The sequence below is a fragment of the Rhinopithecus roxellana genome, chromosome 6, assembly GCF_007565055.1.
Source record: "Rhinopithecus roxellana isolate Shanxi Qingling chromosome 6, ASM756505v1, whole genome shotgun sequence".
Taxonomy (NCBI): Eukaryota; Metazoa; Chordata; class Mammalia; order Primates; family Cercopithecidae; genus Rhinopithecus; species Rhinopithecus roxellana.
In genome coordinates, this window is record NC_044554.1 from 37,460,286 (window position 1) to 37,487,654 (window position 27,369).

General features: G+C 40.8%; 2 pseudogenes; both read right to left on the reverse strand.

Annotated features, from left to right (window-relative positions):
• The window catches only part of LOC104666410, a 53,076-nt pseudogene that overhangs the window by 8,467 nt on the left and 17,240 nt on the right, over window positions 1–27,369 (reverse strand).
• Window positions 14,679–15,516, reverse strand: LOC104666402 (annotated as a pseudogene).

Consider the following 27,369-nt stretch of genomic DNA (forward strand, 5'->3'; position numbering starts at 1 on the left):
ATTGTAATTTTGGTTTGTAACTGCTTTTTATTTTCTACAGGATTTAAAAGACAAATGCATAAATTGTAATTATAAATCTGTTAGGTGGTATACAGTGAATAAAGATATAATTTGTTACATCAATAACATAAAAACAGTAGAGCTATATAGCAGTAGAATTTTGGTATGTGATTGAACTTAAGTTGAAATAAATTCTAATTAGAATGGTATAACTCTAGGATGTTATGTGTAATTCTCATAGTAACCAAAAATGAAATATACATAGAATATAAACAAAAGAAAATGAGAATGGAAACAAAATGTGTCACTACAAAAAAAAAAAAAATCAACTAAAGATAAAAGAACTAAATAATTGAGAAAATAGCAAAAATCAGTAACTCTGACTTATAAAAACTTTCCATGCTACATAAATCTGGAAACTCTGTTTCACATAATACTGGAGCTGAAAGAGACAAATATTTACTTATAAAGCTAAAAGTTATATAGGAAACAAACACTAATTTTTTTTAGAAAAAATTATGAAAAGTATAAAAATATGCCTTATACTGTTATAACATCATGTTTTATAGCTCTGGGAAAATAGAAAATAAAATGTTCTGTTACCATGAATCCTTCTGTGCCCCCCAAAAACCCTATGGATTATATCATTATTACCTAAAAAGTCTATTCTCAAATGCAGCAGAGTGATAATTATTTTTTTTGAGACTGGAGTTTCGCTCTGTCGCTCAGGTTGGAGTGCAGTGGCGTGATCTCAGCTCACTGCAAGCTCCGCCTCCCAGGTTCACGCCATTCTTCTGCCTCAGCCTCCCGAGTAGCTGGGACTGCAGGTATCTGCCACTACGTCCAGCTAATTTTTTGTATTTTTTTTAGTAGAGACAGGGTTTCACCGTGTTAGCCAGGATGGTCTTGATCTCCTGACCTTGTCATCTGCCCGCCTTGGCCTCCCAAAGTGCTGGGATTATAGGCATTAGTCACCAAGCCCGGCCCAGAGTGATAATTTTTACGAGGTAGATATTATTTTTAGATATGGAATAATATTGGTGATTTCAGTTTTAATAACATTGGATTAAGATGAAAGAATGAGAAGATAAAAGATCCCTCAGTAATATAACTCACAAACATGTTCAAAAGCAATAAGAAGTTACATTATCTTTCGAAAGTCAATATATCTGCATTTTTAATGTATGCATATAACATAGCTAATGCACTATTGCTGGGTCCATTTATTCAATGAATAATTGCCACTACATGTCAATTTTTTGATAAAAATGTAAATCAGTACAGCTATTATGAAAAACAATATGGGACTTCATTAAACAATTGCTGAACCATATGGTTCAGCAACACCACTAATAGTTACATATTCAAAGGAAATAAAATCAGTGTGTCAAAGAGATATCTACACTTTCATGTTTATTGCAGCATTAATTGACAATAATCAATATATGTAATCAACCCTAAGAGAACACATAGTTGAGATATGGAAAAGAAACTAATCTCCAGAAAGAAAAAAGAAGCAGACATACAGGAATAAGGTTCACAACTAAGGGAAGTGAAGTGGAAGAGAAAGAGAAAATTTAAATGGTTGCTTTGGCATCTGGTCACTTCCTAGTTTTGATTTAAGTCTTCATGAGATCCAGCTATGTCTGTTGTCCTTGGATACCATGACTTACCCATGTATACATCCAGACTTTTTTTCTATATCTAAGCTAATGATTTTTTTTTTTTTTTTTGAGGAGTCATCTCACTCTGTCGCCCAGGCTGGAGTGTAGTGACGCAATCTCGGCTCACTGTAACCTCTGCCTCCCAGGTTCAAGCAATTCTCCTGCCTCAGCCTCCCAAGTAGCTGGAATTAAAGGCATGCACTACCATGCCTGGCTAATTTTTGTATTTTTAGTTGAGACAGTGTTCCACCATGTTGGCCAGGCTCATCTAAAACTCCTGACCTTAGGTGATCTGCCTGCCTCCATCTCCCAAAGTGTTGGAATTAACAGGTGTGAGCCACTGTACCCGGCCAAAATTTTTATTACTTATAATTCAACTGTCTTTGAGTGAGACATCTGGCCTCTAGCACCTAATTACCATTTTATTTTTATGAAAAAGGAAGTTCATGTTCCAATTTACCTAATAAAACTAAATGTTCTTAAACTAAAGCCACCTACACTTGAGAGAAAGAAATCATGGTTTCAAAAATATGTCTTCACCAAAAACATATTTGTGGCAAATAATTAAAACTATATTAATAGCCTTCTTTTCCATTTTATTAGAAATGGCATGGAATAAAATAAATAAATAATTTACATAATTTGCCAACTTAAAATTTTCTCATTAATCAAGGCCAGCACTAGTCAACATTTGCTTATTTATAAAAGTGAAGACAATCTTCTAGTGCATTAATAGCATTAGATAGTACAAGACTCTTCTCAAAATAAACAGCTTGGGTTTGTCGCAAATTAAACTTTATGCATGAAAATTTAAATTGTAAATAAAATAAATAATTTTTTTTTTGTTTTTTTTTTTTGAGGCGGAGTCTCGCTCTGTCGCCCGGGCTGGAGTACTGTGCCGGATCTCAGCTCACTGCAAGCTCCGCCTCCCGGGTTCACGCCATTCTCCTGCCTCAGCCTCCCGAGTAGCTGGGACTACAGGCGCCCGCCACCTCGCCTGGCTAGTTTTTGTATTTTTTAGTAGAGACGGGGTTTCACCGTGTTAGCCAGGATGGTCTCGATCTCCTGACCTCGTGATCTGCCCGTCTCGGCCTCCCAAAGTGCTGGGATTACAGGCTTGAGCCACCGTGCCCGGCCAATAAATAAATTGTTATAAAATTATTTTAAGGGTTATTTAAATGGAAAATTATTTAAGTTCTCTAGAAAAAACATTATAGACTACAATTTTGTAAAGGCTATCTTCAAATCTACATGGTAAAAAGCTACTTTTTGAAAAATAGCAAATATCCTCCAAAAACATCAACTAAACTCTTGAGATTAAAACCCCCAAATTAATAGGGCACCTAAAAATTAATGCAAATTATATCAAACTGTCAGTACTGACCTCTTTTTCAGCTTCTTTAAATGTTGCTTCTTTCTCCTTGACTCACTGCATAAATCTCTGTTTCAACTCTTCTTCTTCCCTCTGACATTGATTGTAGAACTCTTGTTTTTTGGCTTCAAAGGTTTCTTGAAAACTAAAGAGAAATGTGATATAGAGAGTACATGTAAAGAATACTACAATTTCCAACACTTGTATGAGTGAATTCTATCCCCACCACTTTCCAGTATATCATATCTTCTTCACATCTTTTGACAGTAAAATTCAGGGAAACCTCTAATGTATGAGACAATTGTCAAAAATTGTCTAAAATAAAGCAAAGAGCCTTTCAAAATATTATTAATTTAAGATAGTTAAATTTTGGGTGTCTGCAAAGAACAACAAATGATACAACTGAATTACATACACTACAGTGCCATATTTCCATATTTTTTTTGCAGCACAAGTCCTGTTCTTTTTTTTTTTTTTTTTTTTTTGAGATAGAGTCTCACTTTGTTGCCCAGGCTGGAGTGCAGTGGTACAATCTCAGTTCACTGCAACCTCTGCCGCCCAGATTCAAGCAATTCTCCTGCCTCAGCCTCCCAAGTAACTGGGATTATGGGCACCCAGCACCACACCCAGCTAATTTTTTTTGTATTTTTAGTAGGGACAGGGTTTTACCATGTTGGCCAGGCTGATCTTAAACTCCTGACCTCAGGTGATCTGCCTGCCTCGAACTCCCAAAGTACTGGGCTTACAAGCAGGAGCCACTGCACCCAGTTCTATTCATCTTCAAGTTAGAGCAATATATCTGCTCTCAAATTTTTCTCATTTAACTTCCAGGACACTGCACTACTGCTTTTCAGCTGGTTCCTCCATCAAACTCTTCTTGATATCTTTTGTCAAACTTTGCTAATATTTTTCCATCTTTTTCTTTATCCTTTTTTTTTTTTTTTTTTTTTTTTTTTGAGACCAAGTCTAGCTCTGTTGCCGAGGCTAGACTGTAGTAATGCGATCTCAGCTCATTGCAACCTCCACCTCCTGGGTTCAAGTGATTCTCCTGCCTCAGCCTCCCCAGTAGCTGGGATTACAGGTGCATGCCACCACGCCTGGCTAAATTTTTATTTTTAGTGGAGACAGCGTTTCACCATGTTGGCCAGGCTGGTCTCGAACTCCTGACCTCAGATGATCCAACTGCCTCGGCCTCCCGAAGTGCTGGGATTGCAGGCATGAGCCACCGTGCCCAGCCTATCCTTTCTTTCATATAATACATACACATTTCATATAAATACAAAAAATAGAACAAAATACTGGGTTTTTTTCTTCAATACACATTTCAGCATATACACATATTGAATACACATATTTCAGCATAAAAATGAGATCTCGCATTATGTTGTTCCTACTATCTCTATCTTCATCAAAAGATGATAAAAACACCTAACATTCAGGATGTTTTCTTTAGGATGGCTCAAGATGGGAGAAGTATAATTATTCTCATACCCAAATTGTTGTATCTTCTGCTTGTAGGGGACTCCTAAATCATCCATTTGGTTGTGCTGGCAATATTTTTACTCACCAGCAGGCTGATTGTCTGGGCCCACATCTGTAAAGCCCATTTTCTCCAGTTTTTGGTATAACTTTCATAGTGCTGAGTGTGGGTTTTTTCTTTTACATTTTCCATATTGGTACAAAGAAGCATATCTCAGAGCTTAACAAAGTCACAGTGATTTTCATTTTCCACTAGTAAAAAAATATAGTGAATCAACAACTCTCATTATCAATCCCTGACAATCATGAATGAATGAAATCATGAAATAATGAATGAACACATGAATAAAAAACACATTTAAAATAACACATAACTGAACAATTTGATCAATAGCTATAATTCTTTTAACCATGTAAGTATGGTTACACTATACATACCAACTATAGGCAGAGATGATTTATAGGTTAGCAAATTTGCTTTAAACTTATTACCTGAAGAACAAGCAGGAAAGAGTGAAATAATATTTTATATGCATATATGCTATTGGTTTTTATTAACAATTGTGTTAGTATGTTATAAACTACCTCTGGGTATTTTGGAGTGCTAACAGAATATGTAATATAACATCACTAGTGTAAATAATTTTATCAAAGTAAATTCTGCTAGCAAAAAGGCCTTACAATTGTACATACTTTAGTTGGAAAGATATTCCATGCAATTAGAAACTAAAAGAGGGAGCACAGAGAGCTATACTCCTATCACAGAAGACAGACTTGAAGTCAAAAACTGTAAAATGATATAAAGAAGGTCATCATATCACGACGAAGAGGTCAGTTCATCAAAAAACTAACAATTGTAAATATATATGCATCCAATATCAGAGCTTCTAAATATATAAGGCAAATATTAGTTGACTTGAGGGGGAGATACACTATATTACAATAATAGTAAGGGATTTACACACCCTACTTTCAGAAATGAATAGACTATCCAGACAGAACATCTGTTTAAAAATGTCAGCTTTAAACTACACTTTAGACCAAATAGACCTAATGGATATATGTAGAATATTTCATCCAACAGCAAAGTAATACGCATTTTTTTCAAACACAAGACATTCTTCAGGAGAGATTATATGTTAGGCCACAAAATAAGTCTTAATATATTTTAAAAGATTGAAATAAAAATGTGAGATGTCTTTTGACAGATCAATTTCATTCCACTAGGGTACATACCCAGAAGTGGTACTGCTGCATCATACAGTAATACTATTTCTAGTTTTTGAGGAACCTTCATATTATTTCCCAAAATGACTGTACCAAGTTAAATTCCCAACAGTGATGTTTAAGAATTCCCTTTTCTCTTTGAAACGTATATACACTGCTGGTGGGAATACAAATTAGTTCAGCCATCGTGAAAAGCAGTTTGATAATTTCTTTTCTTTTCTTTTTTTGAGACAGAGTTTCACTCTTGTCACTCAGGCTGGAGGGCAGCAGTGTGATCTCGGCTCACTGCAACCTCCGCCTCTTGGGTTCAAGTGATTCTCTGGCCTCAGCCTCTAGAGTAGCTGGGATTACAGACATCCACCACCACACCCAGCTAATTTTTGTATTTTTAGTAGAGATGGAGTTTCACCATGTTGACTAGGCTGGTTTCAAACTCCTGACCTCAAGTGATCCACCCTCTTCAGCCTCCCAAAGTGCTGGGATTACAGATGTGAGCCACCACGACTGGCCTGACAATTTCTGAAAGAAGTTAAAACAGAACTACCATTTGACACAGCAAACCCATTACCAGGTTTATACCCAAAGGAATATATATTGTTCTATCATAAAGACACAGGCATGTGTATCACAGCACTTGTCACAATAACAAAGACAGAATCAACCTAAATGCCCATCAATGGAGACTAGGTAGAGAAAATGTACATACACACCATGGAATACTGCACAGCCATAAAAAAAAAGAACAGGATCATGTCCTTTGTAGCAACATGGATGGAGCTGAAGCCATTATCTGAAGCAATGTAATGCAGGAACAGAAAACCAAATACCACACACTCTCATTTATAAGTGGGAGATAAATATTGAGAACACATGAACACAAAAAGGGAACAACAGATGCTGGGGCCTCCTTGAGGGAGGGAGGACAGTGAGGATAGAAAAGGTACTATGCTTACTCTTTTTTTCTTTTTCTTTTTTAGTGTATGTGCTACCGAAGCGAGCACTTTTTTCTGTTGGTTTGAGATGGACTCTCTCTCTGTTACCGAGTGCAATGGTGCGATCTTGGCTCATTGCAACCTCCGCCTCCCAGGTTCAAGTGATTCTCCCGCCTCAGCCTCTTAAGTAGCTGGGATTACAGGTGCCCACCACCATGCCCGGCTAATTTTGGTTATTTTTTAGTAGAGAGAGAGTTTCGACATGTTGGTGAGGCTAGGCTCAAATCCTGACCTCAGATGATCCAACCGCCTTGGCCTGACAAAGTGCGGGGATTACAGACTCGAGCCACTGCATCCGGCCAGTACTATGCTTATTATCTGTGTGATGAAATAATCTGTACACCAAACCCCCATGACATGCAATTTACCTACACAACAAACTTGCACATGTACCCCTGAACCAAAAATACAAATTTTTTTTTAAAAAAGAATTCTTTTCTCCACATGCTTGCCAGCACTGGTGATGGTTTGTCTTTCTGATAACAATCATTCTAACAGACATGAGGTGATACCTCATCATGTGTTTAGTTCGCATTTTCCTGATGATTAGAGATGCTATTTTTTTTCATATTTCTTTTGGCCATTTGTATTTCTTCTTTTGAGAAATGCCTGTTCAGATCCTTCATCCATTTTTCATTGTGTTATTTTGTTATTTGTTTTCTTGCTATTGAGTTGTTAGAGTCATGGCAAAAGTATTATATATTTTGAACATTAGTCCCTTATCAGATGTATAATTTGAAAATATTTTTTCCAATTTGTGGGTTGTATCTTCATGCTATTAGTTATTTCTTTTGGTTTTGTTGCTGGTGCTTTTGAAGTTTTTTGTTTGTTTGTTTGTTTTTTGAGGTGGAGTCTCGCTCTGTTGCCCCAGCTGGAGTGCAGTGGCAAGATCTCGGCTCACTGCAATCTCCGCTTCCTGGGTTCAAGTCATTCTCCTGCTCAGCCTCCTGGGTAGCTGGTATTATGGGCACCCACCACCACACCCAGCTAATTTTTATATTTTTAGTAGAGACGAGGTTTCACCATGTTGGTCAGGCTGGTTTGAAATTCCTGAAATCAGGTGATCCACCCGCCTCAGCCTCCCAAAGTGCTGGGATTACAGGCATGAGTAACTGCACCCGGCCAGCTTTTGGAATTCTATTCAAGAAATAATTGTCATGATCAATGTCATGGAGCTTTGCCCCTATGTTTTGTTCTAATAGCTTTACAATTTCAAGTATTAAGACTTTTATCCATTTTGAGTTGATTTTTGTACATGTTGTGAGATAAGAGTAAAGTTTTATTTTTCCGCATGTGAATATCCAGTTTAACCAATACTATTTATTGAAAAGATCATACTGTACCCAGTATGTGTTCTTGGCACCTTGGTCAAAAATCAATGGACTATAACTACTTAAGTTTATTTATGAACATTCTATCCTGTTACATTGATTGATGTGTTTGCTTTTATGCCAGTGCCATGCTGTCTGGATTACAATCACTTTATAATATATCTTGAAATCAAGGAATACAATGCTTTCAGCTTTGTTGTTTTCTGCTCAAGACTGTTTTCACTATGCAGGGTTTTTTTCTAGTTCCGTATCATTTTAGGATTTTTTCCTATTTGTGTTAAAAATGACTTGGGAATTTTGATAGGAATGGTATTATATCTGTAGACCACTTTGGGTAATATGGACATTTTAATAATATTATTTCTTCTAATCCATGAACATGGGGTAACTTTCCATTTATTTGTGTCTTCTCCAATATTTTTTAAACACAAAACCAGAATTTATTGAAAGCAGGGACTAGCTCTGATTAGAATAAATCAGCTTAGAGATACCATTACTCAGAAGAACAATACATATAAAAAATACATATATATATATAGTAGATACACAATATATACAAAAATCTCAAGGAAAGGAGAATAAAAGAACTCAAAAGAATTCAACTTGAATAGGACTATATTACAAACATGGTCTTGTTGCAAAGTAATAAATAATACTACAAAGAGCCCTACTTGAGAAAACTATGTGCCTTCAAGCCTGTGAGTGAGGACTGTAGTTCTCAAATTCTTAGAATACAGCACATGATTCTCTGGGGCACAGAGGCTGGCTGCAGCACGAGGGCCTCACTGCTGACTCCATTTAACAAAGTCCATGCCCAAGGCACAGGCTAAACACAGGGAATGAGGCCACCAGGCAAATCACACCCGCCCCTGCCAACAGGAGCTCCACAAAAGAGAAGTGCTTACTGAAACCTACAGACTTGGCAGGGAACACTGGGCCATAGATAGCTTAGAGATGATTATTTTGTGATCAATCACATAAAAAACCTAGAATCTAAGCTCTACAATTCCCTTACCCAAACTCCCACTGACTAGTGAGGTAGAAGAGCAAGACATGGAAGCTGTCTCCAAACCAGTATTTGGTCTTCAGTAAACAGAGATAAACATAAAACACTGTGTTGACTGGGCACAGTGGCTCCCACCTGTAATCCCTGCACTTCAGGAGGCCGAGACAGGCGGATCACTTGAGGTCAGGAGTTCAAGACCAGCCTGGCCAATGTGGTGAAACCTCATCTCTACTAAAAATACAAAAATTATCCAGGTGTAGTGGCACATGCCTGTAATCCCAGCTACTTGGGAGGCTGAGGCAGGAGAATTTCTGCAATCTGGGAAATGAAGGTTGCAGTGAGCCAAGATCATGCCACTATACTCCAGCCTCAGTGACAGATTGAGACTCCATTTCAAAAAAAGGAAAACAAACAAACAAACAAACACTGTTTCACAAGTGGGTTTCGAAAGAACTACTGGGCACAGCAGGTGAAAGATCCCAAAGTCCCATTGAGTCACCTCCAATAGCAGGAGGAGGAAGAAAGGGAGGAGGGGGAGGAGAGATGAGTACCGGAGGGGAGATGTGCGTGTTCCCTGCTGAGGTTACTGCTGCCAACTGTCCTGATCTGATGATTTGCACAGTGCCCCCCGCTTTCTGGACCAGCCCTCTCGTGGCCCAAAGCGCACTTCTCTGAGCCCAAACCTCCCAGTCTCAAGCACAGAGAACAGAAATGCCAGATGCAAAGGCTCTCTGGGTAGGGGTGGTGGAGGGAGTCTTCCGGAGAACACAGGGTTCTTGTGCACCACCTCGGTTGCAGGCAGGGCAGGGCAAAGAGGATGCTGAGGTACAGTGGGCAGAAGGCAGCAGCTCAGAGGGCAGGGAGGATTCAGCTGGAGACTGATAGGATGTTTCCACAGCAGGGCCCCTGCAAGCAACTGCTGGAGTCAGCTGGGATGGAGGGCTGAAGAGCACAGCCCTACCTAACGGGTGTGGGAACAGCATGTCTCCCCTTCCTGAATTCCCACAGGCGGGTTTGAGCGAAAATTTGTTGTAATTTTTTAGTGTGGCGAGGGATGTGTTGTATGATTAGTTATTGATATGTCTTACAAGCATGAATTAAATAACACCTTATGGTAGTTATGCGGGGTCGGAATATTGGATGTAAGGTGCGATTAATAACGGTATGGACCAGGAATCAAAGACAGGTTCCGCGGCATGTGGTGTGGCGGGGCCAGCATTCTGCGATGGGGTCGCGTGCATACCCGAGATAAAAGATACCAAATGCATGGAGAGCTCCCGTGACTGGTTAATAGGGTGATAGACTCGTGATCCATCGAGATGTCTTATGTAAGGGGAACGTGTGGGCGATCTTGACTATATGGTCCTGAAGTAAGAACCAGATGCCGGATACAGTTCAGTATAGCTACCCCCACGAGTTATGGGCCCGGAGCGAGGAGAGTAGCACTCTTGTGCGGGATATTGATTTCACGGAGGATGGTGAACAAGGGACACCTAACTGCGGGGGGTACCCGTGGCGACGAGAATTGATTTGACTGAAATGTGCTATGTCCAGTGAACGATGTAATGTATTATGTACGGTAAGTGAATAATTAGGTTAGTTGATATTCCAGTGGTGTTACTTGGGCTTTGAGGCTTGATGGTATGTGTTATAGTTGACTGATTTATGAGAGTTCTTGCTTGTAAGCATGTTTTCAAGGATGATTATGTAAGTATGTAAAAATATGTGCTATGTACAGTTAAGCATTTATAGTACTATATAATATACATGTTGACTAGCAGTAAGGCGCGAATTACATAGGAGCACATTAAAATAAATTGGTACTTAAATTGTGTTTAAAGTTTGCACCCCTTAGAATACAGAAAGTAGTTTAAGTTAGAATGCCAGTTTTGGGTGTTGGTGGTGAAGTTGAGTACTTACTTTCTGAATTGCCCTAGGGAGAAGTTTCCATTTCCGGTTTACAAGACTGGTGTATTGGTTTGTACTATGAGGGCAAGTTCACTTGAGTAGGTTGTTTTCGGTTAGGGAGGCAAGTGGTATTAGGATTAGGATTGTGGTGAAGTATATTATGGATGCTATCTGTCCGATAACGATAAAGGGTTGGTTTACTGGCTGACTTCCGATTCAAGTGAGGGTTAGTAGGGTTGTGGTTAGGAGTCAGAATAAAGACTGGCTGAGGGGGCGGAATGCTATACTTTGTTGTTTGGATTTATGTAGTATAGGTATGATGATTAGGATAAGGATTGATAGGAGGAGTGCTATGACCCCTCCTAGTTTATTGGGTACTGATCGTAGGATTGCATATGCGAATAGAAAATATCATTCTGGTTTAATGTGTGGAGGGGTTATTTAGTGGATTGGCTGGAGTGTAGTTATCTGGGTCGCTTAAAAGGTCAGGTGAGAATATTACTAATGTTATTAAGATAAGGAGGAGAAGGATTAGGCCTAGGATATCTTTGATTGTGTAGTAGGGGTGAAAAGTGATTTTGTCAGAGTGGGAGGAAATTCTGCAGGGGTTATTTGACCCTGTTTCATGTAGAAACAATAGGTGTAGGGTTGTGAGGGCTACAGTGATAAAAGGTAGGATGAAATGAAAGGTGAAGAATTGTGTGAGAGTGGGGTTGTCAATGGAGCATCCGCCTCAGACCCACTGGACGAGATTTGTTCCGATGTATGGAACTGCTGATAGTAGGTTTGTAATTACTGTAGCACCTCAAAATGATATTTGGCCTCATGGGAGGACATAGCCTATGAAGGCTGTTGCTATAGTTATGAGTAGAAGTATGATGCCAATGTTTCAGGTTTCCAGAAAGAGGAATGAGCCATAGTATAGGCCTCGGTTTACATGTAGAAAGAGACAGATAAAGAATATGGAGGCACTGTTAGCGTGGAGACAGCGAATGGTTCAGCCGTAGTTTACATCTCGGGTAATGTGTGCGATTGAGGAAAAGGCAGAGGAGATGTCTGGTGAATAGTGTATTGCTAGAAATAGGCCTGTAATAATTTGCAGAATTAGACAGGTTGCAAGGAGTGAGCCAAAGTTTCATCATATAGAAATGTTGGATGGGGTGGCTAAGTTGATGAGGGACTAGATTATTTTTATGATAGGATTAGATTTGCGTGTTGGGGTCATTAATGTTTTTGTAGTTGAAATACAACGATGATTTTTCATATCATTGGTCGTGGTTGAAGTCCATGTGGAAACTATGACATATATTTTATTTTTATTGAGTGTGCTATTAGTTATGGGGTTTGTGGGGTTTTCTTCTAAGCCTTCTCCTATTTATGGGGGTTTAGCATTAATTGTTAGCGGTGTGATTGGTTGTCTAATTATTTTAAACTATGGAGGAACTTACATGGGTTTAATGGTGTTTTTAATTTATTTGGGGTTATAATAGTTGTTTTTAGTTATACTACGGCTATGGCTATTGAAGAATACCCTGAATCATGGGGTTCAGGGTTTGAGGTTTTGGGGAGTCTTCTAGTGGGGTTAGTGATGGAGGTAGGATTAGTTTTATGAGTTTTAGATTTTGATGAGTTGGTAGTGGTAGTTAATTTTAGTAACATAGGAAGTTGGGTAATTTTTGAGGGGGAGGGGCCAGGGTTAGTTTGAGGGGATTCTATTGGTGCAGGTGCTTTATATGATTATGGGCGTTAGTGGTGGTTGCTGGTTGAACGTTGTTTGTTGGTGTGTATATTGTGATTGAGATTACTCGAGGCAATAGGTTATGTGATTAATAATAGAGTTAGGATGAGGGGAATGAGGAAGGAGAGAAAGTAAAATTTGATTATGCCTTTTTGAGTAGTTGTGATAATGGAGGTGATAATGTGGGTGTGAGAGATTGTCTTAGGTATGGATTTTTCTAGTCAGATCGAGTCTAGTAAAAGGGAAGCTAGATTTTGACTTATAAGTAGGTTTTGGTAAGAGGCTATGCGGTGGATTGTAATGGGAAAATATCCTAGTATATTAGAGAATTTGAGTATGTGTGATGGGGTGAATATTTTGTTTATTGGTTATGAGGGTGAGGTCTAGGGTTACTAGGAGACCTAGAGTAATTATGTATAGGGTTAGGAGTTTTAGGTGGTGGGGTACAGTTGATTGGGGAAGTGAGATAGGAGGGATGTTGTTGGTGATGAGAAATCCTGCGAGTAGACTACCGATTGTGAGGCGTTTGATTGGGTTTAACAGGGTAGGGTCGTTCTTGTTAATGTTAACTGAGGTTAGGAAGCGAGGTTGTCCTGTTAGGGTGAGTAAAATAGTTTGAGTGCTGTAGGCACTTGTTAGGGAAGTGGCAATGAGAGTAATAGATAGGGCTCAGGCGTTGGTATAGGATACGTTTGCGGTTTCGATGATAAGGTCTTTGGAATAGAAGCCTGTGAGAAAAGGCATGCCTGTGAGTGCTAGGTTGCTGATGGTTAGAGAAGTTGAAGTGAGGGGTATTGTTTTGAATAGTCCTCCTATTTTTTGAATATCTTGTTCATTGTTTAAGTTGTGAATAATAGATCCGGAACAAATGCATAGTATGGCTTTGAAGAAGGCATGGGTGCAGATGTGTAGGAATGCCAAGTATGGTTGGTTGATGCCGATAGCGACTATTATTAGACCTAGTTGACTTGAGGTAGAGAAGGCTACAATTTTTTTGATATCATTTTGTGTTAGGGCACAGACTGCTGTGAACATGGTAGTAATGGCCCCCAGACACAGCGTAAGGCTTTGGATTAATGTGTTATTTTCCATTACAGGGTGAAAGTGGGTAAGTAGGAATACTCTGGCAACAACCATGGTGCTGGAATGGAGTAGAGCTGAAACTGGGGTTGGGCCTTCTATGGTGGAGGGTAGTCAAGGGTGTAGGCCAAGTTGAGCTGATTTTCCTGTTGCTGCTAGGAGAAGACCTACAAGTGGGAGGAGTTTTGGGTTGGAGTCTAGGATAAATATTTGTTGAAAGTCTCATGAGTTATAATGTAGGAGAAACCATGTTATGGTTAGGATAAAGTCGATGTCGCCAATGTGGTTGTATAGGATTGCTTGGACGGCTGCTGTGTTGGCGTCTGTTCGAGCGTGTCATCAGCGAATTAATAGGAAAGATATAACTCCTACGCCTTCTCATCCAATGAAAAGTTGGAAGAGGTTGTTAGCGGTAACTAGAATTAATATAGTGGTGAGGAAAATAAGAAGGTATTTAAAGAATTGGTTGATATTTGGATCTGAGTTTATGTACCATAATGAGAACTCTTTGCTTTGGAACTTCACACTCAAACAACAAGCCTGAAGGGAAGAAGTCTTGCCTGGGCACAGTGGCTCAAGCCTGTAATCCCAGCACTTTTGGAGGCCAAGGCAGGGGGTTACCTGAGGTCAGGAGTTCGAGACCAGCCTGCCCAACATGGTGGAACCTTGTCTCTATTAAAAATACAACGATTAGCTGGGCATGGTGGAGGGTGCCTGTAATCCCAGATACTCAGGAGACTGAGGCAGGAGAATTTCTTGAACTCGGGAGGCAGAGGTTGCAGTGAACCAAGACCACGCTGTTGCACTCCAGCCTGGGTACAAGAGTGAAACTCTGTCCCAAGAAAAAAAAAAAAAAAGCCCACCGTGTCAACTTTGGCTTCTCATTTATGGGTCTGTATGTTGCTGCAGATTTGGGCAAGATGGTTGGAGAGCTTCTTAACGTTTCCCAAGGCCTCTGGATCTAGCTGGGCGATGTTAAGCCTCTGCAAGTCACTGGCCAATAATCACATGCGCTCTTCGCCATCCACTGGCACAGTGAGAAAGATCTCTTTGCTGTGGACAAGAGGGATGTCATTTCCTGAGATGTTGTAAATCCACTCTCCTGTGGCAGGAGTGTGCAGGCCAGGGATCATGAAGACCCTCGAGTCAAACCTGGGTGTCAGGCCTGGAGTTGGTTTCACTATGGACATGTCCAATCGGCCCAAAGATGGGGTAACAGTGATAGCACAGCTTGACTTTTCCCTTCTGTCTTTTCCTTGTACAGACTGAGTTCTCTTTTTGGATAGAGGACACCTTTTGACTCTTGCAGTTTGAAGATTGTTATGTTTATTTTCTTCTTCTTCCTCTTCCACTATCATTTCATCTACTTGTATCACCTTTCATGTTTTAGCAGGTTTCAGGGGTGTCTGAATAGCTTCCATGGTTAGTTTGTCTATTTTGGTGATATGCAGGTCAGCTGCTGCTGCCTCTTCCAATCTGTTTGTTTCCTCCAAGGGAGAAATAACCAAGCCATTGATCTTTGCGCAATGCCTCAGGGAGCTGCACGATCTGGATGTTGTAGACTTTATCCACCTCCTTGAAGAGGTTCTGCGTGTCTGACTCAACTTGCTTGATTCGTATTTCCATTTCACGGTAAAAGTCTTTAACAAAGGAGGTAAGCTTCCACTTCCCTAAGGAGTTGGTCTTGGCTACACAACTGGTGCCCTTCCTAGGAGCCATGGTGCTCAGTGGAGGCTGTCAGAAGCAACAGATATGGGCAGGAAGGCAAACTCTTCTCCAATTTTTTATTTTTATTTTTATTTTTTTATTATACTTTAAGTTTTAGGGTACATGTGCATAATGTGCAGGTTTGTTACATATGTATACTTATGACATGTTGGTGTGCTGCACCCATCAACTCGTCAGCACCCATCAAGTCATCATTTATATCATGTATAACTCCCCAATGCAATCCCTCCCTCCTCCCCCCTCCCCATGATAGGCCCCAGTGTGTGATGTTCCCCTTCCCGAGTCCAAGTGATCTCACTGTTCAGTTCCCACCTATGAGTGAGAACATGCGGTGTTTGGTTTTCTCTTCTTGTGATAGTTTGCTAAGAATGATGGTTTCCAGCTGCATCCATGTCCCTACAAAGGACACAAACCCATCCTTTTTTATGGCTGCATAGTATTCCATGGTGTATATGTGCCACATTTTCTTAATCCAGTCTGTCACAGATGGACATTTGGGTTGATTCCAAGTCTTTGCTATTGTGAATAGTGCCGCAATAAACATACGTGTGCATGTGTCTTTGTAGTAGAATAATTTATAATCCTTTGGGTATATACCCAGTAGTGGGATGGCTGGGTCATATGGTACATCTAGTTCTAGATCCTTGAGGAATTGCCAAACTGTTTTCCATATTGGTTGAACTAGTTTACAATCCCACCAACAGTGCAAAAGTGTTCCTATTTCTCCACATCCTCTCCAGCACCTGTTGTTTCCTGACTTCTTAATGATTGCCATTCTAACTGGTGTGAGATGGTATCTCATTGTGGTTTTGATTTGCATTTCTCTGATGGCGAGTGATGATGAGCATTCTTTCATGTGTCTGTTGGCTGTATGAATGTCTTCTTTTGAGAAATGTCTGTTCATATCCTTTGCCCACTTTTTGATGGGGTTGTTGGTTTTTTTCTTGTATATTTGTTTGAGTTCTTTGTAGATTCTGGATATCAGCCCTTTGTCAGATGAGTAGGTTGCAAAAATTTTCTCCCATTCTGTAGGTTGCCTGTTCACTCTGATGGTAGTTTCTTTTGCTGTGCAAAAGCTCTTTAGTTTAATTAGATCCCATTTGTCAATTTTGGCTTTTGCTGCTGTTGCTTTTGGTGTTTTAGACATGAAGTCCTTGCCCATGCCTATGTCCTGAATGGTACTACCTAGATTTTCTTCCAGGATTTTTATGGTATTAGGTCTTACATTTAAGTCTCTAATCCATCTTGAATTAATCTTCGTATAAGGAGTAAGGAAAGGATCCAGTTTCAGCTTTCTACTTATGGCTAGCCAATTTTCCCAGCACCATTTATTAAATAGGGAATCCTTTCCCCATTTCTTGTTTCTCTCAGGTTTGTCAAAGATCAGATGGCTGCAGATGTGTGGTATTATTTCTGAGGACTCTGTTCTGTTTCATTGGTCTATATCTCTGTTTTGGTACCAGTACCATGCTGTTTTGGTTACTGTAGCCTTGTAGTATAGTTTGAAGTCAGGTAGTGTGACGCCTCCAGCTTTGTCCTTTTGACTTAGGATTGTCTTGGCAATGCGGGCTCTTTTTTGGTTCCATATGAACTTTAAAGCAGTTTTTTCCAATTCTGTGAAGAAACTCATTGGTAGCTTGATGGGGATGGCATTGAATCTATAAATAACCTTGGGCAGTATGGCCATTTTCACAATATTGATTCTTCCTATCCATGAGCATGGTATGTTCTTCCATTTGTTTGTGTCCTCTTTGATTTCACTGAGCAGTGGTTTGTAGTTCTCCTTGAAGAGGTCCTTTACATCCCTTGTAAGCTGGATTCCTAGGTATTTTATTCTCTTTGAAGCAATTGTGAATGGAAGTTCATTCCTGATTTGGCTCTCTGTTTGTCTGTTACTGGTGTATAAGAATGCTTGTGATTTTTGCACATTAATTTTGTATCCTGAGACTTTGCTGAAGTTGCTTATCAGTTTAAGGAGATTTTGGGCTGAGACGATGGGGTTTTCTAAATATACAATCATGTCATCTGCAAACAGAGACAATTTGACTTCTTCTTCTCCTAACTGGATACCCTTGATTTCTTTCTCTTGCCTGATTGCCCTAGCCAGAACTTCCAACACTATGTTGAATAGGAGTGGTGAGAGAGGGCATCCCTGTCTTGTGCCAGTTTTCAAAGGGAATTTTTCCAGTTTTTGCCCATTCAGAATGATATTAGCTGTGGGTTTGTCATAAATAGCTCTTATTATTTTGAGGTACGTTCCATCAATACCGAATTTATTGAGCATTTTTAGCATGAAGGGCTGTTGAATTTTGTCAAAAGCCTTTTCTGCATCTATTGAGATAATCATGTGGTTCTTGTCTTTGGTTCTGTTTATATGCTGGATTACGTTTATTGATTTGCGAATGTTGAACCAGCCTTGCATCCCAGGGATGAAGCCCACTTGATCATGGTGGATAAGCTTTTTGATGTGCTGCTGAATCTGGTTTGCCAGTATTTTATTGAGAATTTTTGCGTCGATGTTCATCAGGGACATTGGTCTAAAATTCTCTTTTTTTGTTGTGTCTCTGCCAGGCTTTGGTATCAGGATGATGTTGGCCTCATAAAATGAGTTCGGGAGGATTCCCTCTTTTTCTATTGATTGGAATAGTTTCAGAAGGAATGGTACCAGCTCCTCCTTGTACCTCTGGTAGAATTCAGCTGTGAATCCATCTGGTCCTGGACTTTTTTTGGTGGGTAGGCTATTAATTGTTGCCTCAATTTCAGAGCCTGCTATTGGTCTATTCAGGGATTCAACTTCTTCCTGGTTTAGTCTTGGGAGAGTGTAAGTGTACAGGAAATTATCCATTTCTTCAAGATTTTCTAGTTGATTTGCGTAGAGGTGTTTATAGTATTCTCTGATGGTTGTTTGTATTTCTGTGGGGTCAGTGGTGATATCCCCTTTATCATTTTCTATTGCGTCTATTTGATTCCTCTCTCTTTTCTTCTTTATAGTCTTGCTAGCGGTCTGTCAATTTTGTTGATCTTTTCAAAAAACCAACTCCTGGATTCATTGATTTTTTGGAGGGTTTTTTGTGTCTCTATCTCCTTCAGTTCTGCTCTGATCTTAGTTATTTCTTGCCTTCTGCTAGCTTTTGAATGTGTTTGCTCTTGCCTCTCTAGTTCTTTTAATTGTGATGTTAGATTGTCAATTTTAGATCTTTCCTGCTTTCTCTCGTGGGCATTTAGTGCTATAAATTTCCCTCTACACACTGCTTTAAATGTGTCCCAGAGATTCTGGTATGTTGTATCTTTGTTCTCATTGGTTTCAAAGAACATCTTTATTTCCGCTTTCATTTCGTTATGTACCCAGTAGTCATTCAGGAGCAGGTTGTTCAGTTTCCATGTAGTTGAGCAGTTTTGATTGAGTTTCTTAGTCCTGAGTTCTAGTTTGATTGCACTGTGGTCTGAGAGACAGTTTGTTATAATTTCTGTTCTTTTACATTTGCTGAGGAGTGCTTTACTTCCAATTATGTGGTCAATTTTGGAATAAGTGCGATGTGGTGCTGAGAAGAATGTATATTCTGTTGATTTGGGGTGGAGAGTTCTATAGATGTCTATTAGGTCCACTTGGTGGAGAGATGAGTTCAATTCCTGGATATCCTTGTTAACTTTCTGTCTCGTTGATCTGTCTAATGTTGACAGTGGAGAGTTGAAGTCTCCCATTATTATTGTATGGGAGTCTAAGTCTCTTTGTAAGTCTCTAAGCACTTGCTTTATGAATCTGGGTGCTCCTGTATTGGGTGCATATATATTTAGGAGAGTTAGCTCTTCCTGTTGAATTGATTACCATTATGTAATGGCCTTCTTTGTCTCTTTTGATCTTTGATGGTTTAAAGTCTGTTTTATCAGAGACTAGGATTGCAACCCCTGCCTTTTTTTGTTCTCCATTTGCTTGGTAGATCTTCCTCCATCCCTTTATTTTGAGCCTATGTATGTCTCTGCATGTGAGATGGGTCTCCTGAATACAGCAGACTGATGGGTCTTGACTCTTTATCCAGTTTGCCAGTCTGTGTCTTTTAATTGGAGCATTTAGTCCATTAACATTTAAGGCTAATATTGTTATGTGTGAACTTGATCCTGCCATTATGATATTAACTGGTTATTTTGCTCGTTAGTTAATGCAGTTACTTCCTAGCCTCGATGGTCTTTACATTTTGGCATGTTTTTGCAATGGCTGGTACCGGTTGTTCCTTTCCATGTTTAGGGCTTCCTTCAGGGTCTCTTGTAAGGCAGGCCTGGTGGTGACAAAATCTCTAAGCATTTGCTTATCTGTAAAGGATTTTATTTCTCCTTCACTTATGAAACTTAGTTTGGCTGGATATGAAATTCTGGGTTGAAAATTCTTTTCTTTAAAAACGTTGAATATTGGCCCCCACTCTCTTCTGGCTTGTAGAGTTTCTGCTGAGAGATCTGCTGTTAGTCTGATGGGCTTCCTTTTGTGGGTAACCCGACCTTTCTCTCTGGCTGCCCTTAAGATTTTTTCCTTCATTTCAACTTTGGTGAATCTGGCAATTATGTGTCTTGGAGTTGCTCTTCTGGAGGAGTATCTTTGTGGCGTTCTCTGTATTTCCTGAATTTGAATGTTGGCCTGCCCTACTAGGTTGGGGAAGTTCTCCTGGATGATATCCTGAAGAGTGTTTTCCAACTTGGTTCCATTTTCCCCCTCACTTTCAGGCACCCCAATCAGACGCAGATTTGGTCTTTTTACATAATCCCATACTTCTTGCAGGCTTTGTTCATTTCTTTTTCTTCTTTTTTCTTTTGGTTTCTCTTCTCGCTTCATTTCATTCATTTGATCTTCAATCGCTGATACTCTTTCTTCCAGTTGATCGAGTCGGTTACTGAAGCTTGTGCATTTGTCACGTATTTCTCGTCTCATGGTTTTCATCTCTGTCATTTCGTTTATGATCTTCTCTGCATTAATTAGTCTAGCTGTCAGTTCTTCCACTCTTTTTTCAAGATTTTTAGTTTCTTTGCGCTGGGTACGTAATTCCTCCTTTAGCTCTGAGAAGTTTGATGGACTGAAGCCTTCTTGTCTCATCTCGTCAAAGTCATTCTCTGACCAGCTTTGATCCGTTGCTGGCGATGGGCTGCGCTCCTTTGCAGGGGGAGATGCGCTCTTATTTTTTGAATTTCCAGCTTTTCTGCCCTGCTTCTTCCCCATCTTTGTGGTTTTATCTGTCTCTGGTCTTTGATGATGGTGACGTACTGATGGGGTTTTGGTATAGGTGTCCTTCCTGTTTGATAGTTTTCCTTCTGACAGTCAGAAGGACTGTCTGTTGGTCTGTTGGAGATTGCTTGAGGTCCACTCCAGACCCTGTTTGCCTGGGTATCAGCAGCAGAGGTTGCCGAAGATAGAATATTGCTGAACAGCGAGTGTACCTGTCTGATTCTTCCTTTGGAAGTTTCCTCTCAGGGGTGTACTCCACCCTGTGAGGTGTGGGGTGTCAGACTGCCCCTAGTGGGGGATGTCTCCCAGCTAGGCTACTCAGGGATCAGGGACCCACCTGAGCAGGCAGTCTGTCCGTTCTCAGATCTCAATCTCCGCGTTGGGAGATCCACGGCTCTCCCCAAAGCTGTCAGACAGAGTCGTTGGCGTCTGCACCAGCCCCCGCTGCTTCCCCTGTTGGTCTTCAGCTGTGCGCTGTCCCCAGAGGTGGAGACTACAGAGACAGGCAGGCTTCCTTGAGCTGCTGTGAGCTCCACCCAGTTCGAGCTTCCCAGCGGCTTTGTTTACCTACTTAAGCCTCAGCGATGGCGGGCGCCCCTCCCCCAGCCTCGCCACTGCCCTGCGGATAGATCGCTGCAGACTGCTGTGTTAGCAGTGAGGGAGGCTCCGTCGGGCGTGGGACCCTCCCGGCCAGGTGTGGGATACACTCTCCTGGTGTGCCTGTTCACTTAAAGCGCAGTATTGGGGTGGGAGTTACCCGATTTTCCAGGTGTTGTGTGTCTCAGTTCCCCTGGCTAGGAAAACGGATTCCCTTCCGCCTTGCGCTTCCAGGTGAGGCGATGCCTCGCCCTGCTTCAGCTCTCGCTGGTCAGGCTGAAGCAACTGACCAGCACCGATTGTCCGGCACTCCCTAGTGAGATGACCCCAGTACCTCAGTTGAAAACACAGAAATCACCGGTCTTCTGTGTCGCTCGCGCTGGGAGTTGGAGACTGGAGCTGTTCCTATTCAGCCATCTTGCTCCGCCCCCCTAAAATCTCCTCTCCAATGTTAAATCAAGTTGTTTTACAGTTCTTTTTTTTTTTTCTGAGACGGAGTCTTGCTGTGTTGCCCAGTTGGAGTGCAGTGGTGTGATCTCGGCTCACTACAACCTCCACCTCCCAGGTTCAAGTAGATTCTCCTGCCTCAGCCTCCCAAGTAGCTGAGATTAGAGGCACGCACCACCATGCCTGGCTAAATTTTCTTTTTTTTTTAGATGGAGTTTTGCTCTTGTTGCCCAGGTTGGAGTACAATGGCGCGATCTCGGCGCACCGCAACCTCTGCCTCCTGGGTTCAAGCAATTCTCCTGTCTCAGCCTCCTGAGTAGCTAGGATTACAGGCATGCAGCACCACCTCCAGCTAATTTTGTATTTTTAGCAGAGGCAGGGTTTCTCCATATTGGTCAGGCTGGTCTCGAACTCCCAACCTCAGGAGATGCGCCCGCCTCAGCCTCCCAAAGTACTGGGATCACAGGCATAAGCCACTGCACCGAGTCTATTTTTTCTATTTTTTTTTTTTAGTAGAGAAGGGGTTTTGCCATGTTGGCCAGGCTGGTCTTGAACTCCTGACTTTAGGTGATCTGTCTGTCTCAGCCACCTAAAGTGCTGGGATTACAGGTGTGAGCCACTGCACCCAGCATTTTTTTTTTTTTTTTTTTTTTTTTTGAGACAGAGACTCATTCTGTTGCCCAGGCTGGAGTGCAGTAGTGCAATCTCAGCTCACTGCAACGTCCACCTCCCAGGTTCAAGTGATTCTCCTGCCTCAGCCTCCTGAGTAGCTGGGATTACAGGTGCCCACCACCACACATGGCTAAGTTTTTGTATTTTTAGTAGAGAAGTGGTTTTGCCATGTGGGCCAGGCTGGTCTCAGGCTCTCGGCCTCAAGCTCCTGGCCTCAAGTGATCCACCCGCCTCAGCCTCCCGAAATGCTGGGATTACAGGTATGTGCCACTGCGCCTGACCAAGTTTTACTCTTCTTAGTGTGCAGATATTTTACTTCCTTGGTTAGATTTATTCTTAATCATTTTATTTTTCAGCATTATTCACAATAGCCAAGATACAGAAACAATCTAAGTGCCCATCAACAAGGTACACAATAAAATACTATAAAGCTTTTAAAAAGAATGAAATCCTGTCATGTGTAAAACATGAATGAAACTGTAGGACATTATGCTAAGAGAAATAGACCAGGCACAGAAGGACAAATACTGTATAATCTCACTTACATGTGGTAACTAAAAGTCTCACAGAAATAGAGAATAGACAGGTGGTGAGCAGGAGGAAAGTGGGGAGACAGAGGGATGGGGAAACAGAAAATATTGATCAAACTGGTACAAAGTTGTAGTTAGATGGGAGGAATAAGCTTCAGTGATCTATTGCATTGCATGGTGTCTATAGTTAATAATAAGCTACTATATATTTCGAAATTGCTAAAATGGGGAGTGGGGTGGAGCAAGATGGCTGAATAGAATCCCTCATCAATCATTCCCCTACATAAACACCAAATTAAACAATTATCTATGCAAAAAAGCACCTTCGTAAGAATGAAAGCAATCTCAGTACCTGGTTTTAATATTATATCAAGAAAAGAGGCACTGAAGATTGTAGTAAAGAGAGTCTTGCATAGCCTATACCATCTGACATTCATCCCCCAGCAGCACCATACTGAACAAAGAAAGAATCTGTGTGCTTTGGGGAGGGACAGTGAAGTGATTATGGGACTTTGCATTGGAACTCAGTGACTGCCCTGTCACAGTGGAACACAATACAGGGCAGAATTCTTCTAGTGCCCACAAAGGGAGCATTTTTTTTTTTTTTTTAGATGAAGTCTCACTCTTTCACCCAGGCTGGAGAGCAGTGGTGTGATCTCGGCTTACTGCAACCTCCACTTCCCAGATTCAAGTGATTCTCCTGTCTCAGCCTCCCGAGTAGCTGGGACTACAGCTGCACACCACCATGCCCAGCTAATTTTTGTATTTTTAGTTGAGACAGGGTTTCACCACATTGGTCAGGCTGGTCTCGAACTCCTGACCTCAGGTGATCCGCCCGCCTTGGTCTCCCAAAGTGCTGGGACTACAGGTGTGAGCCACCACTCCCGGCCAAAGGGAGCATTTAACCTAGCTCCCACTAAAGAGGAATCTCCCATGCCAGAGACAGATAGGAACTTCAGTTCCAGCTACCTCTACCACTAGTTAATTAAAGTGCCCTGGGGTCCTGAATAAATTTGAAAGGCAGTCAGGCCACAAGGTATGCAGTCCTTGGGTGAATCCAGGTGCTGAACTCACTCAGAGCCAGTGGAATGGGAATGTGCATGACCCAGTGAGACATCACTTTTGGTGGCCAAGAAGTGCTTGTATCACACCTCCCTCAACCCCAGGCAGTGCAGCTCAAAGAGAGACTCCTTCCACTTGTGGGAAAGAGAAGGAAGATTAGAAGAGAACTGTGTCTTACAACTTGAGTAGCAGCTCAGCCACAGGAAAGCACACCACTAAATTGATTCCTGAAGCCCCCAATTCCAGGCCCTACTTCCTGGACATTTCTAGACCCACTCTGGGACAGAAGGGAACTTGCTGCACTGAAGAGACAGACCCAGCCCGGCAGGACTCACCACCTGCTGACTGAAGAGCCCTTGGGCCTTAAACATCAGTAGTAGCAAGGCAGTCGTTGCCATGGGCCTTGGGTAGGACCTAGTAATTTGCTGGCTTCATACATGACCCAGCACAGTACCAGCTGTGGTGTCCACAGGATCAACGATGTCACCCCTCCCTCAACCCCAAGCAACCTAGCACAGACAGAGAGACTCCTTCAGTTTGGGAGAAAGTGAGAAAAGTGTTTGAGAGATTCTGCCTAATAATCCAAGGAATTCTCCCAGATATTATCCAAGACCACTAAGGCAGTATGAGTCTGCTAGAATCACAGTGTTACTGGGCTTAGGGTAATAATTAATAAGTCCTAATAAATTCCCTTTGAATACTTAGAAAATCTTCTCAGGAAGAACAGGCACAACTGAGCCCAGAATGCAAAGGACTACAATAAATATCTAACTCTTCAATGCCCAGACATAGATGAACAATGACAAGCATCAAGACCATCCCAGAAAACATGACCTCACCAAATGAACCATATAAGGCACTAATGACCAATCCCAATCACACATCTCAGGACAGAGATATGTAACCTTTCAGAGAACTCAAAATAGCTGTTTTAGAAGAGCTCAATAAAATTCAAGATAACAGAGAGAAGAAATCCAGAATTACATTAGATAAATTCACCAAAGAGATTAAAATAATTATTAAAAATCAAGCAGAAATACTGAAACTGAAAAATTTAATTGACATACTGAAGAATGCATCAGAGTCTCTTAACAGCAGAACTGGTCAAGCAGAAGAAAAAATTAGTGAGCTTGAAGAAAGCTATTTGAAAATACAGTTAGAGGAGACAAAAGAAAAATGAAGCCATGTGTGGTGGCTCACGCCTGTAATCCCAGCACTTTGGGAGGCCAAGGCGGGTAGATCACGAGGTCAGGAGATCGAGAACATCCTGGCTAACACGGTGAAACCCCATCTCTACTAAAAAACATACAAAAAATTAACTGGGCATGGTGGTGGGCGCCTGTAGTCCCAGCTACTGGGGAGGCTGAGGCAGGAGAATGGCGTGACCGTGGGAGGCGGAGCTTGCAGTAAGCTGAGATTGCACCACAGCACTCCAGCCTGGGCGACACAGTGAGACTTCAACTCAAAAAAAAAAAAAAAAAAGAAAAGAAAAATGAAACTAAAAATAAAGTGTGTCTACGAGATCTAAAAATAGCCTCAAAGTGGCAAATCTAAGAGTTATTGGCCTTTAAAAGGAGTCAGAGAGAGGGAGGGATAGGAAGAGAAAGACTACTCAGAGGGATAATATCAGGGAACATCTCAAACCTAGAGAAAAATATCAATGTTCAAGTACAAGAAGGTTATAGAACACCAAGCAGATTTAACCCATAGAAGACTACCTCAATGCATGTGATAATCAAACTCCCAAAGGTCAAGGATAAAGAAAGGATCCTAAAAGCAGCAAGAGAAAACAAACAAACAACATACGATAGAGCTTCAACGTGTCTGGTTGCACACTTTTCAGTGAAAACCTTACAAGCCAGGAGAGAGTTGCATGACATATGTAAAATGCTAAAGAAGAAAACCTTTTAGCCAAGAATGGTATAACCAGCAAAAATATCCTACAAACATGAAGGAGAAATGAAGACTTTCCCAGACAAATAAAAGTTGAAGGATTTCATTAACACCAAACCTATCCTAAAATAAATACTAAAGAGAATTTATATACATATTATGAAATAATATATATATATTATGAAACCATTTGAAGGTACAAGACTCACTGGTAATACTAGGTTGACTCAAGAGGAAATGTGGGCCAGGCATGGTGGCTCATGCTTGTAATCCCAGCACTTTGAGAGGCTGAGGCTCACGAGGTAAGGAGTTTGAGACTAGCCTGGTCAACATAATGAAACCCCATCTCTACTAAAAATACAAAAATTAGCCGGGCATGGTAGTGCATGCCTTTAATTCCAGCTACTTAGAAGGCTGAGGCAGGAGAATTGCTTGAACCCGAGAGGCGGAGGTTGCAGTGAGCTGAGATCGCACCATTGCACTTCAGCCTGGTCGACACGAGCTACACTCTGTCTCAAAAAAAAAAAAGAGGAACTGTGTTTTTTGCCATTACTTTTAATGCCATAACTTTTAATAGCAAAAACTACAACTACTTTTGCACCAACCTAATAGTAAGTCTACAGATACACATGGAATGTTAAAACAAGCTTATTGTGGTGGGTAAAGCATTCATATCTGGAGTAGAAATACTGAAAGGTAAACTATCAAAAATAATAACTACAACAACTTTTCAAGACATAGACAGTATAAGATATAAATAGAAATTTAAAAAATGTTAATAAAGTGGAGGGATGAAGTTAAAGTGTAAAGTTTTTATTAGTTTTTGCTTGTTAGTTTCTTTGTTCATTTATGCAATCAGGGGTAAGTTGTAATCAGTTTTAAATAACGGGTTATAAGATGTTATATACAAGCTCCATGGTAGCCACAAATCAAAAAACGTACAACAGATACACAAAAAATAAAAAGCAAGAAATTAAAGCATACCATCAGAGAAAATCACCTTGACTAAAAAGAAGACAAGAAAGTAGGTAAAAAGGAAGAGAAGACCACAAACCCACCAGAAAACAAATAACAAAATAACAAGAGTAAGTCCTTACTTATCAATAATAACATTGAATGTAAATGGATTAAACTCTCCAATCAAGAGATATAGAGTGATTAGCCAGGCATGGTGGTGGGCGCCTGTAATCCCAGTTACTAGGGAGGCTGAGGCAGGAGAATCACTTGAACCCAGGAAGTAGAGGTTGGAGGTTGCAGTGAGCTGAGATTGTGCCACTGCACTCCAGCCTGGGTGACAGAGCAAGACTCTGTCTCAAAAAAAAAAAAAAAAAAAGAAAAGAAAAGATAGAGTGGCTGATTGTATTAAAAAAAAAAAAAAAAAACCAACGATCTGTTACCTACTAGAACACACTTCACCTAAAAAGACACACATAG